Source organism: Harpia harpyja, chromosome 5, assembly GCF_026419915.1.
Source record: "Harpia harpyja isolate bHarHar1 chromosome 5, bHarHar1 primary haplotype, whole genome shotgun sequence".
In the NCBI taxonomy this organism is placed as follows: Eukaryota; Metazoa; Chordata; class Aves; order Accipitriformes; family Accipitridae; genus Harpia; species Harpia harpyja.
In genome coordinates, this window is record NC_068944.1 from 32613860 (window position 1) to 32628297 (window position 14438).

At 45.6% G+C, this 14438-nt stretch overlaps 1 non-coding gene across 1 annotated transcript; it reads right to left on the reverse strand.

Annotated features, from left to right (window-relative positions):
* Window positions 1-14127: 14127 nt before the first annotated feature.
* TRNAN-GUU (transfer RNA asparagine (anticodon GUU)) lies at window positions 14128-14201 on the reverse strand. Its single transcript has one exon. It is a non-coding gene; the product is annotated as a tRNA-Asn (tRNA).
* Between the last annotated feature and the right edge of the window lie 237 nt (window positions 14202-14438).

The window sequence follows — 14438 nt, forward strand, 5'->3', positions numbered from 1 at the left end:
TTAGGATGGTATGAATATTTATATTTTTATGTAAATGACAACCAGGGAGCTTTTTAAGTTCAACAACGACTGTATTTGCTCAGGAGTCTGGTATTGCTTCCTTATTTTCTATGAGTGTTCCTCACATGACATTTAACTTAAAAATTTACTGTCTTTGTGGGAGAGAAAGTGGCTTGTGGAGGTAGGCATTGCTTATGCAAATTGTTCAGTCCTCTGGGAAAAGGTTTAGTCACTTGTCATTAGTTTCCTTATTACCCACTGTAATGGATGAACAGTTACTGGTTTGAATATACATTTTCAAAAGTAATATTTAATAAAATCTCACCTTTTATACAGCAAAATCATTTGTGAACCACTCATAGAAAATCTACAGCCTGACAGCAAAAATGTGTTAATATCTGTTCTCTTACTGTTAGTCACTACTATGAGACAAAGCCAAATGTGCATACACGCGTAGTGCGCAGAATTAATTTCATCGAGAACAAAGAAACACATGGTGGCAGAGTGAACAATGTTAGGCGTTTTCAATGCTCTGCTGACTGGGATATTCAGTCCCCTGGACTCTTCCACCATTGTTAGTTTTATTCCTACAGATTCAATAAGACCTGATCCAGCTCTGTACACACAGTTCATTTACTTACATGGCTTGTTTCTATGGTAATACTAAAACAGGAGATTTCTGATTACTCATGCTTCCTTATTTAGAAAAAAACAATGTCAGATGCCATAAACTGAATCATTTTAACCCATGAAACTAGGTAAGTGAGTTACTTTGCATCAGGGTGTGGCAATGCATCCTGCTGCTATGATTACCCAAAGTGACCTCGGCTTTACAGGAAGAAAAAAAATGGGTTTTTTTTCAGATGAGATGGTTCCTCACTTTACCCCTCATTTCATTGCTTCCATTCCTGTCAGTCACAGGAAGAACGGCCTGGCTCTCTTTAGCGTCTGTTACAGTGGGATGTGCACAATGTTTTCAAAGAAGAACTACCCTCCAAGTTGCAAAGGAAAACCACTGTAAAGGGAAAGTGTGTTCAACACGAGTTTCAGTTCAGCTTCCTAATTATTCCCTCAGGGAGCAGAATTTCTTCCAGTTGTAATCAGGATAAGTCTGGCCCTTCAAAGCAGTAGATTTCCTGAATTTTACATGGTTTGGGGGCCACCTGTAGAGGGTGAGGAGACTTTGTATAATGGCACATTGCCATTAGCAACCGTTTTGTCAGACCTTTGCTGCTTTCCCTGAGGCTATTCAGGAACAGCACTTCCCACGGTGCCGCAGGGGTACGGGGACAAGCTTCACACTCGGTTACGTACTATCTGTCTCCTCTGCTAGGTGCCACAGACAGTGTCTGCTCAGCCATCTGCTTCTGTCCCACAGACAACACTACGATCCCACCTCCAAGGAGGTGAAAATTCCAAGGAAAGGAGATCTTCAGCCTCACTGCTCCTCACTTTCTCAGTGTATTTCCCCTGATTATCACCTGGCAGGTCCCAGCAGCTGCAGATTGTCCCCAGCCTCAGTGGGGCTATAGTCTCCTTTCACTAAAAAAGGAGACCTACCTCCTTTTTACACTATAACCACCTTCTAAACAACCGTCTGTTGCCAACCCATTTGGACTGCTGGCTAATATTTCTCTGCTGTTGATGACAAAGATTAAATTAATCTTGAGGGGGTTGTGTCTTTCCCAACTTGTGCAATGACAACCCAATCCAGAAATCCCCTCGGCATCGGGAAAGCAGCCACCGGCCTTGCAAAGGGCTTTCACACTTCACAGACCCTGAAAGATTTAACATCACAATTTCAGCAGAAAAGCAACTTAATTAGCCAGGCTCTCACTGATGAAAACTTCTTCCATCTAATGAAAGAGAATATTCCCAAATCCTGAAACTTGAAGGTCAAAGGTGAATCAGAAGAGATTGCCTGAGATGGACTTGGGCATCCCTTTGGAAATTAGGGATTTGGCATACATTCAAGAAAGCATCCTAGTCAGGAAAGCATTTAGATGTGGGCCTGTTATGAGGCGCATACTCACGAGCTTTCCTGAAAAAGACCTTGGTTAACTGGTACCTTTGCATAACCCCTGGTAAAGAACTTGAGAGTAGCATCTATTTTTTTCAAATGTTGCCAATTCCCTTTAAATGAATACATTTCTCACCACTGTCTGAATATTTCAGAGTTAGAAAAACTCTCCCCCTGGAGAGAACCATTTTAAAAGGCCATACTTGGGTCTAACCTCATGATAGTACCCCTTAAATTAAATGCACTCTTAAAATTCATTCATTCATTCCAGTGATAGTGTATATCAGGGCCACAGCGAGGTTAGAGAAGAAGGATTGCTCTCCCGGGATGCTGGTAGAGTGGGCAAATATGTAAATACAGCTAAGAACCTAATTTTTAGTGCTGGGACTGGGCTGAGGCAATTACCACTTAATGCTGTCCTTCCCTGAGGCAAGCAAGTTAGGTAAAATGAGTGAGGGGAGGACTGTGCCAGAAAAATCTTTCTTTGGTGCTACTAGAAATAATGTATTAGAACAGCAACAGAAGCAAATTATCATATCCTATATGAGTCCGGAACTGCTCTATTCAAGCCTGCCTTTGAGCAACAGAACATAGAAGGTGATGCCCTTGAGTAAGACTTTCCAGACTTACCCCCTGATGATTTATATACTTCATTATAAAATATTAAGAATGACAGTTGATATATCACTTCTGTTCCACACACACCATGTAAAATAGGCTGCGTGTATCCAACCGAACAATTTAATAACCCACTAATGAATTTGGGGTTTGTTTTCTCAAGGCTTCAGCAGGGAAAAAACCTTCCATAAAAATACTGTACAACATACCTATCAGATTGCCGTGTTGACACAACACAACCTACATCTTTCTCAAGCCTCCTTCCCTCCCCATGCTCTGCTCTGCTCACTGCAGCTACTGTAAGACAGAGGTAGCAGAGGCACTGTGTACAAAAATGAGACCCCATGGTCTTCAATGTGCTGTGCCCTGTGGCACGCAGCGGCGTCTAAGGCTGCACGCTCGCAGAATGATGGTGGTGTATGTTAAGCTGGAGTTGGTAATTTACCTTATTACCGGGTTTCAGATTAACTTTTGTGGGTGCCGGGCATAGTCACCTCCTGTTGACTGCATAGTGCCTCCTGGGTAGAAAGGGATCTGAGGCCAGAGCTCCAGGCACATTGGGGGCACTTGGGTTAAAAGTAAAAAATAAATAAACATACCAACAAATCAAGTAAAGAAATGAGTAATAGCAAGAGATGACAGTTTTCTGAGGATTTCCTCAGATGTTTCTGGATATCAAATTGTAAGGTTTGACCAAATGCAGTATTTTGTGGGAAGCTTCTGGTTTGGGAGGACAGTTGGTCAGGGAAGGAAAAAAAAAAAGACTGAAAAGCTTTATTTCAGCTAAGATGGAAATTTTGCACAAGGGAAAAAAAAAACACTTTCTTCCAACAGGTTCTACAAAACAACAGTTTAACCTGTCTGATTGTGACATTTAGGAAGTGCTATTACTTATCCCGAGACAAATTTCATGTTTGTGTGTTCTGTAAACAAATGTTGCTGCTATATATTATAATAGGGTCTGCTAATTTGAACTCTTTCCATTTGTTTGAATGGGAAACATATCGCACATTTTTGGCTACTGTAAAAAGAAGTCACTATTCAGGAATCCCTTCCTGTAGTTAATGAAGTAGTAAATGAAGAAACAGAGAAGCGTATGCAAGCAGGAATGCTAAGTTTTATATTCAGATAGATGTATTTACACGGATGCTTTCCTGTATGTCATTTTGCTAGAAGACTCAGACACACACTTTGTTTTCACTATGGGTTTGTGTAATGGCTAAGATCCAAATGCTGACAGAAGAGCATCTAAACCAGTTCTGCATTAGAGAGATTGATGTCCCTTTTGTTCCTCCTTTAACTGCACTCACTGATGATGATGCAGATAATTAATTACAGCTATGAAGACTGAAAGTGAAGGGGCCATATTCCCTCCTCAGCCATGACTCTGCACTGGATTAACATCGGGGAGGTTGCAGGGTCAAAGGAGTTCAGGAAAAAGCCTTTGGTAATAAATTATACTGAGATTATGTCCTGTAATCTAACTGCAACTCTTCCACCAGGGATTAAAGATCAAGTGTAAAGAGCTCTTAAAAAACTAAAAGTCATTGTTTCTCCCTGCAAGGAAAGTGTGGCTGAAGATGGATGCATTTCCCTACAGCTCGCAGGGCAGATTATTCGGCAGCCTTTTCTGTACCAGGACAGCCCTGACCGGGTCACAGCTGCATCTGTAGGTGCTTCTCTTACTATGTTTGAAGGAGAGCTAGGACCCAAGTGTGTTGCTTTGCCCGTTCCTTTGTTAACTTGGAGTCATCTTCCGGGTTTTCGCTTGCTGAACAGGAACCTGTATGGGAGCTGCAGAGCCAGTTTTGTTAAGAAATAATCAGCAAGCATCCAGTTTTAGAGATGAGACAAAAGTTCATTTTTAAAACAGCTTTGGTAGGTAAAGCCAGTTTGCCAGCCCGCCCCACCGCCAGCTGCTACCTCCAACACCATTGGTGGAACAGGGCAAATGAATTATTACACAAAACCAAACTGGCCACAAACACATCGTGAGCGTGATCCAGGCACCCCGTGATGCTAGGGGAACGTGCATGAGCCCAACTCCTCTCTGCCAGGGGAAATAAAATCCGCTGCAGAGAGACTATAGCAAAAAATGGCTGTTTCTGCAGCAATGGTCCTTACGCTGGTGCTGGTGTTGGCATAGAACGGAAACACGGGAAGTGTCTGAGGGAAGGAAACACGTCAGGATGTCTATAGAGAAGACAAGCCTCCCTGTTACTGTAGATGATCGATAAATCCCCAGCCCAGACCTTCCATGGACCTCAGCATGAGTCTCTCTAGTTTTAAAAGTCCTCATTTCTGGGCATTTGGTACCTGAAGGGTCTGGGAGATGATATCCATCAGATTGGGCTGTTTCAGCTTAGGAAATCACAGGTGTGGAAGGCGCAAGGTGAGCCATGCTGCCCACCGTGACTGGTAGTCACAGGCGTGGAAGCACCTGGCCATGACTGAGACCAAATACACCTCTCACCTATGATGCTGGGAGCCTCAAGCAGGAGAGAGGGACCCACCAGCAGCGACCTGCAGCTAACTCTCCAGACCACAGGTCTCCTGAGTCAGCAGGTCTCCTCACGGGCGTTTAGACTGGACGTGCTTGAAGATGAGGGGATGTTTTTTAGCTTGACTCCGTCTCCCTGCTCTGTAGCCTCCCTTCTGCACAATGAAGATAACAATTCCTGCGTCACTCAGGCACACGCTGATGACAAAATCATCCACCAAGACCACAAACACTGCTGTGCGGACTTCCAGAGAAGACCATACAAAAATAGCATATCTCTTGATCTCAGTTAAACGCAGCCTGCAGATGCAGTAAAATCCTCGAATTGTTCTCTGGGCACAAAAATAGGTTTCTTGTCACTATGACACAAAGCAACAGGATTAGGATGAAATTCAGTTTTCAGACACTACCAAAAAAGCCAGAAAATACCTTTGGCTTTGAGTGGCAGGTTTTTGAAGGGTTGGCCACTCTGCGTTACCTGAGAACGCTTATATTTGGGATTTTTCCTCCCTCGAGAGGTGTCTGTGACCTGTGGAAAGCAGCAGGGCTCATGAGCGTACTCGACCTCCAGGCCCAGTTTCATGGTTTCACAGTTTCAGCACCATCTCATCGGCAGTGCGGAGCAGTGCCAGCGGCGTGGCACTGTCATCTCTCTTCTACCATGAAACATCCAGCTGCCATGGGCCCTACCCTGCGCCCTTCAGAGCAGATGGCCCCAACTCACTCGGTGGTGGTGAACCCCTCTGCACCTCAGCTTCGGCCCTAACCTGCTCCCAAGGCAGGGGGTGGTCTCTTCCTGGCAATGGGAAGCGTTGGAGACCCTGTGGGTATACCCCATTGCCACTTCCAGGCCGCCCTTTCCGTCAGTTAATTGGGAGAGCAGTGCTGCTGTACTGGGTCTGTATGGGGTCTGTGCATCCCTAGGGACACGGGATCTCATAATCTACGCAGCAGGAGACGTCCCTTAAACATTGGAGAAGAAGCTGGGCCTCAGCCCTGCTCCTCCACACAGAGCTTCTCGGAAGGGAACGGCACTATATTTCCTCTAACATGCATCATGCTTTCCCATCTCTAAAATAAGGGGGTTACAGCAAATTCAAGTTATTTATTTCATAGCTTTGGGGCTTCCCCCCCCTTTTTAATTTTGTCTTCATTTAAACACACCCTAACATAACACCCAGGGGGAAATATCGGGTTGCATTAAAAGGGAGGGAAGGCTCTGCACCGTTTCTCTTTTTCTCCCAGCCCTAGCTGACAGTTACCATTACAAAAATAGGAGAAAACATCCTACACAGAGATCACCTCCCCCCAGCATTTATGGCTGCATGACACAGAGCTTAAAAACATAAAACACTAGACTCCACGTGGGCAGGACTTGACTAACAGTCCATCTGTGGAGCAAAGAACTAAAGATAGGGCCCTGACAGCTTCCTCGGCTAGCTCAGTTTTCGAGAGCAGGTGGGACGATTTTGATGCCGGGGGCGATTTCTGAGAGCTTGTGGAAATCAGCATCTCCTTCTGCAGAGTGGGCTCTTGCTCTGTGTCCCTCAGGCGGCTCCAGCAGGGCTGCGGAGCCGAGGCGCGGGGATTCGGGGAGGGAGCCGGCCAAGGGGGGCCATGCCGGAGCATGCCCAGCCCCAGCGCCGTCCGACCGCCCTCGGGCACCCGGGGACCGGCGGCTCGGGGGAAGCCCCGCGGGGGCTGCGCGCCCGCTGGGGACCGGGCCGCCTGCGTTCCCTCAGGGTACGCCCGGGCCCGGGGCGGGGAAGGCGGGCACGGAGCTTAACTTTACGCCAAACGCGAAATGAGAAAAAAGAAGGAGGAAAGGAAAAGGAAGGTGAAAGAGAAAAAGAAAAAGGAGAGAGAAAAAGAAGGAAACAAAGAAAAACAAGGAGAAAAAGAAAGAGAAAAAGGAGGAGAAAAGAAAAAAAGAAAAGAAAATAAAAATAAGAAAAGAAAGAAAAATCTAAAAAATAAAATAGAAAAAATTTTAAAATAACAATAATAAAAAAATAATAATGCAGTCAGGCGTGGGTTGGTGCACCGAGTGCCCCGCGCGTGTAAAGCCCGCCGGGCGGGATGCTCTCAGCGGGGCGGGGAAGGACACTCTCTCGGGGGCGGGGGGTCGGGGCCGGTGCCGGTACCGGTGCCCGGAGCGGTTCACGTGGCGCCTCCCGCTTGGGGCGGAGCGGAGCGGGGAGGGCGGACAAAGCCGGGCTGTCAGCGGGGCGGGCGGGAGAAAGGAAAAGCAGCGGCGGCGGCGGGAGTCCCAGCAGGTGAGGAGAGCACCGCGGGGGGGGGGGGGGGGAGAAATGTGCCACGCTGGCACCAGGAGTGACCGGGAGGTGGGGGGAGGACCGGTCGTGCCACGCGTGGGTGGCCCTGCGGGGCGTGGGCGGCTTTGTGCGCCGCGGGCGAACGGATCGGCCCGCGGGGGGGGGGGCGGGACGACCCCTGTCGCCCCCCCCCCCCCGCGGGCCGATCCGTTCACCCGTGGGCAGCTCGGGGGGGTCGCAGCCGTGGGTCCGGAAGGACTTTGGGAAGGGAGCGAAGCAGTTAGTAGTCAGTCACTCTTTGTAAAAAAAAAAAGAAGGAAGTGAAATTTTAGCGCTGTGACGGTGCTAAAACAATCTCCTGACTCCAGCCGAGTCCGCTATCCTGTGGCAATTAAGCCAGAAAAATCTCAGGAGCGTTACGATGAGTAGCATCGCTAAAGAGTGATTAGTTTTTAGGGGGCTTCAGGACTGAGAAGCGTGTTTATGTGTTTGTTTTGTCGACGTGAATAGTTGAGAAACCAAAGAGTTGTTGGCTGGCTCTGCAATGCGTTGTGTCAAGAGCAAGAAGATGCTTACAACCGAATGAATTTCAAATCCTTCGATATATAACTGGTTTGCACCTCGCTGCTGAGTTGTGAGCATCCAAAACAGCTTGTGGCAACAGAGGTTTGAAAGGAGCTTTCCTTCGGCATGCTGCATGGTAGGGAAGCTCCGTGGTGAATAAATCCCATTCCAGAGAATGCACCTAAAAGCCTGATGATTCAGCATGCTGCATTCACTGACCAAGAGTGGCAGCTCCTGCGAGGAAGGATGCAGCACTACGGGCAGATATTAACGCTACCTGAAGCTGCAAGCTTCCTATGCAGCAGTGACATATGTGAGGTTGTAGGAGGAAAAAAAAAAAAAAAATTACTGCCAGTTTTTCTTTTTAAACAGCTTCTTCTGATAATTCAAACAAACAACCCTCTGGTGCTTTCTACAGTGAGTGAGTTACAGTCCTTTTTGTACTTTCCTTGCTTCCCAAAGGGCTATTTGCTTTTTATCTGTGGCCCCAAACTGTGTAGCAAACGAATTGAGGCTAGTAATATAAGCTCATAATTTAACATAGCAAGAAATCTGAAGTGGTAAAGAAGGTGAAAACTTTTTACAAGAAATACTGTAGCAATTTTGCTATGTTTTAAGAGAAGATAAACACTGAGATAGAGATAACATTTTAGAAGTGGAAGAGCCAAACAATATTTCAAACAAAGCATCGTACAGCTTAAAGGTTATTTTGTAAGATGCACTTCCTCTTTCAAAAGATACTGTCTTTTTAAGTCAAATGAACTGTGTGAAAACTTCTGCAGGAACACTATCGCAGGGTAAATCTCCTAGTCAGGGTTCTGATGGCTCCAATGAAGAGCTAAGTATTTAGAAGTACCATCTCAAGGGCATGTTGAGATATTTATTATCCAACAGCTGTATGAGCAGTTGTACACACTGTCACATCAGGCTGCCCAGGTCAGGGGCCGAATGCTCTCCAAATCCTTGGTGTATACACGCTTGCTCCATCTCCTTTGCCTGACATACAGGCACTTCACCCAAAGAGAGAGAGAAGATACAAAGAGCACAAAATGTCTTTGTCTCACACAGGGGTTGTCCACAACCACTGCTGAGATTCAATGGCTGCTTGTTAGTAAAGTCCTTGCAGTGGAAATCACCCCCAAAGTGGAGGACAGGAGGGTTATGACCCCTTAACTCACCCACTGCCATATCCTGTGGGTGCGGTGTTTGAGTTACAGGAAGCTGTCTTCCTAAAACACTCAAGATTTATGGTATTGCTGCCGCAATCGTGAAGTTTCATACTATGCCTAGCAGAGAAAGCTGACTAAGGTGCTACATAAGCTATTTAAATACAACCAAGGGCTTCAGGAATGACTAGCAGTTAGTAAATTTGACTTTTCCTGAGGGCAAGTGTGGTTTCCTTCAGTGTGCCTCAAATTCAGCCTACAGAATCCATGAGCTACTTCAGCTTCATGAGGAGAAAAGGATCATCTTAGTAAGAGAGGGAAGGAGTCAGGGACAGCAGCATACAGGGCAGTTAACATCTCGGGGACTTGGTGTCTATGAGGTACTTACGCCTTCTGGAGATGTTTCAGAGACAGGAAAATATGGATATTTTTCTATGACATCCCTTTGTGGGGTGTGCCATGGCAGGTCGGTATAACTTGGCCAATTGCCCTATCAGACTGTACCGGAACGCCTGGTGCTGAATATGGTTTGGTCATTTGGGGTGTCTTCTGCTTATTTAAAACTTTTGGCAATTGGCCACTTACCAGGTACCTGTTTTCCAGGTTAAGTCTTCCTGTAGCGTGCTGCTTCCTCTGAGCAGCAACAGGGACTCTTGTGCCATTGCTTTTGCTCCTCAGGCAGGAAAGGTTCCTGTCCACAAAGGCAGTGGGGACAGCTTACTCGGGAGGACACAGAGTCTGTCTAAAGTGCATTGGAAATAACCTAGGCATTGACAATGCTGACTGGTAGTCTGGGGCTGGAATAGTTATTTCAGCCCTATGATTTCGTTTGTCATGGCCTGATTTAGTTTTAGTCTGATATTCTAAATCTAAGGCGCCTCTCTGACAATAGAACTCTCAAATCAAGTTTCTTTCAGCTCTTCGAGTCCAAGCGTTCTCAACTGTTTATCATTGTCTCTTCTGGCTAATTGGCATTTTTCTATGTTATTTTTGACCATTCCTCCAAATGCCAGTGAAATATTTGGAGGAGTTAAAAAACAAATGACACCCCCTCCACCCACCCCAGCACACACACTCCCAAATGTATAATCACAAGAATTCATCCACAGTTAATCTTTGAAAAAAACATTGGGGGACCCTCAAAATTACTAAAACTTGCTAAAACATGTCATTCAAATTTACCTTAAAATAGCTTTTTATCCTGGCCCGTCTTCTCTTAAGCCTTGCAACATTGAAACCTTAATACGGTCAAATTTTTTAAAAAATAGCTTAATTCCAGAAGAGGGAGAAACATTAGACTAACACAATTAGGTGAGTGGAATGCATTTTCCCCTCAGGCACCTCTGGAGAGTGATACAGTACCCTGTTAAACAGTGTAAGCTGTTGTCTCAGGCAGAGTTGGGCTGGGCCGGCGTTTGCAGGAGACGCGGGAGGGAGAACTGCAGTGGGTGCAGAAAGCCCAATGTCAATAGCATTGCTCTGACTCACTGGGGGCCCAAAGACCAACCGTTGCATGATGGCACACGTGGTGGTGTTGGGCGAGGTTTAAATGAGATCCTGAGCCTTTCAGCGCCCTTATATACATTATTTATTTATTTGTATGCGTGTATATGTGTGTGTGTATATGTATATAAAAGTCAGTGTTTTGGCTTAGCTCCTTTGAGGTTAGCTACAACTGCCAATGTGAAATTCTTGCAGCTTCAGTGGGGCTTGATTTCTCACTGATGAAAAAGTGAGGTGATTTGGGGAAATCCATGTATAGCTTTTGCGCCCTTTTTTTCATGGGGTGGCTGTGGATCCTCCCTGCTGACAGTCTGTACACTGCCCATCTCTAGAAGCAGTGACCTTAGAGACTGAATTCCGACAGAGCAATGGGTGCTCTAAGGGCAGCAAGAGAAACTACAGGGTTTAATCTGTCAGCAGGAAAGGTGGGTGGGGAAAGAGCCTCAAACAAGGTGTGTTTTTCAAGGGGTTTGAAAAGACACTTCATGGACTGTAAGGAAGAAGCAGTGACTCATCTTCCGCATTTGGGAAAGTCAGGTGAGGAAAAAGGGGACAGGCAGCAGGAGTCAAGAGAGGGGAGAAGGGAATGCAAAATCTGAACTGCAGGGAAAGGATCCCCAAACCAAAAATGCTCTAGGAAAGCTGTCAGGGCAAGCACTTATATTATTATTTTCTAATTGGATCTCAGAACAGTTTCACGTTGCAGTTGTCCCCGATGAGCTGGAGAGTAGCCACAGCGCGCAGTCACAGGGCAGGCAGGATTAAGGTGCAAGCCTCTTCTGGGAGCGCTGCCCAGTGTCGGCAGCCAGCAGCAGGGCTGCCCTGCGCTATTTTTATTATGGCCATGTCCAAAAAGTGTTTTTAAAAGGCTGAAGGAAAGCAAGCCTCCTGTCTAACAGAGTCCCTATAGCAAGAGCAGGACTTCAGGTGGGGAAGTATGCTCAAATCTGATCAGCAACTGCTGCCCTAAGGTGGGGACAATTCTTCACAGTGGTCTGGTAAAGATGTCTGATGGTGGTGAAGAGGAGGAGGAGGGGTGGTAGAAGATGAAAACATGGCAAAGTTTGTGGGGAGAGCCTTGATGATCCTGGTCGAACACGTCCTCCATCCCAGAAACTCCTGCATCTTGTACTGAAGAGTTTTGCAATCATCCAGCTTCACTCCACTGAACCTTGCATGACCCCAGATTTCAAATTTGTCCTATTTAAAGTTTAGGAACAGTTCTAATGCTTTACAGGAGCCTAATCTTTAACCTGGTCTCTTCTGAGAATGGCTCACCATGTTACTTTCCCACCTTCTAGGAAGAAGCCAGTAGTATTTCTTCAGTACAACATTTACTCAATTTTACTCTTTTTTCCTTAAGGGATAAAATTAGTAGGGTCCTAACACTGGATAATCTGCCATACACATAAATGGCAAGCTTTCAGGTTGATCTAATTACCCATGCCAAACCACATAACAATAAGAAGTTGCCAGAAAATACAAATCCTGCATAGATTTGACAGGTGAGAAGGGAAGAAGGATGTAATGTGCAGGTCTATCTGCTATAAGCTTCAGAGACCTAAGTTGTTTTAATCTAGTAAATCTTGATAGAATTGTTAAAGTCAGTAGGGAAAAATCTGTCTCTCATTTCACCGGATGGTTTGGTTGTGCAACATCTAATGTGAAATGGCTGAATATCTTCTCAGGCTACTCCTTCCAGAGGAATTTTATTAAAATAAGCTTTGATCTGGTAAGCATTTTATGTCTCAATTAATACTGGGTTGAATATGTAGTAGTAACAATCTCTTCAGACAGTTTGAATCACAGTGCAAGCGAAGCATGTCAAGTTTTATCAAAGGAAAACAATATGTTTTGCTTGGCTTTACAATATTCAGACTAAGTAGAAACGCTGTGAGTAAACTCAGTCTTGAAGCTTCATTGCAATATGGCACTTGAAACTAACCTTGGATCTCATGACTCATCTCTGCTGGGAACACAGCATCCCTTGACGAGCTAAGGATTCTGAATCCAAGAATATTTGCAAGCCAAAGGCAAAGATCTAGGCTAAGAAGCAAAACTGAAGCAATAGATGACTACCTTTCTTGATTTCCATCAGAGCCTTGAGTTCTTCATGTCTGATATTAGTTCAGAAGACATTGTCTTGCAGGAGTACCTGCAAATGCAAATATTGTTTGGCAAGATTTAGATCTTGTGGATTTAATGGCCAAATAAATACATTTCCAAACACCTGCAAATATTGTCTGTTTTGCTTTGTAAAATTGGAAATAGCTCATTGACAGATGACATGAGCACATCATTAGTATTAATAGACCTATACACACAAAAGGAGAACAGGTGACTTCTGTTTGTAATTAAGCTAATCACAGAGGCAGCAGGGAGCTCCTGTCTTATCAGGATTGCTGCTTAAACTCCAACTACCAGACTGTACCAACAGAGCAAATACTTGCCTTGGCACCTGATGCTCCATTCAGCATCGTGTGCTTCGGGGTTTCCCTGGAGTGGTTAGTGGCCAGGGCAGGATGTCCCACTCATGCGGCTCTGTTCCACTTCAACAGATTAGTCTGCAAGTCTGCTGTAAAGCTAAATAATTTAGTTATTAGCAAACAGTCGGATATTTAAAAACCCTGACATAAATAATCTGTGCAACATATACAGACTAAGCCTTAAGCTATTCATTTTTTTTTCTGCTAACTTTTACATCTTTTTCTTGCAGCTCAAGTTCTCAGCCATTAGTAATTGCACTGACTTTTTATGGTCAGTTCTATTCTACTTCTTTCAACTCCGTTAACCCTTTAACTCCCTCATTAGCTTTGGTGTCAATCATAATAATGAGAAATATCTACCAAAAAAGCAGGAAATTTAGAGGTACAAGAGAGTAGACATTGGCAATTGGTTGTGAACATCTTTAAGCCTCGTTAGCAAGCCACAGGAAATTTGCTAGGAATATACATTTCTGTGGGGGAAGCTCAGGTTGCAAGGTGCAGCTGAAAACAGTCTGGGCAATGTCAGGGAAAACTGCATTTGCTGACATTTTGAACAGGAGCTCTAGGTTGGCTGTCTCGGGGAAGACTTTTGAAGTGCAGATTAAATAATTCCAGATGATGGCAAAAAACTCTGTTAAGAAAACAAAAGGTCTAGACTTTCAGCCACTTCAGGGTTGTTGTTTTTGTGCCTGGGAAGAATCCTGCACCCATTCACTACTGCAGCAACTGCTCCTCTGAAGCGCCCCTGTCTTTCTCCTACAATCCCTCTTACAAGATTTTTCACATTTTTTTCTCCTTTGCTGCATCCTGACTTCACCACAAAATTGGCAATAATTCTGTCACTTCTTTTTTCTTCTCCTGCCTTTGCTTCGGGGGCTGGGGTAGCGTTCTCTTTTTATAAAGCCAGAAGAACGGTAGGGGTTGGAAGGGACCTGAAGAAGGGTCACCTCGTTCCAATCCCCCCACCACAGGCAGGCAAGGGGGGGGGGGGGCACGTCCCTGGGTGGGCTCGAACCACCAACCTTTCGGTTAACAGCCGAACGCGCTAACCGATTGCGCCACAGAGACTGCCTGCGAGGCTTGCTGTGTCCCTCGCTGAGGTGGGGTCCCGCGTGTGCCCGGCCGCGATGCTGTAACGCCGACTCTTTAAACCTCTCCTTCACCGGGCAGAGTCTCGGCTGCTGTTTGACAGCTAACTCTTGTTTTCCAGACTGGTCTTGGGTTCAGTAGGAAAGACAAGGCACCGGGAAAGGGGTACAGCAGAGATTTTCAGGTTAGCCTTCTGCCAGCCATGCAGCGGAGCCA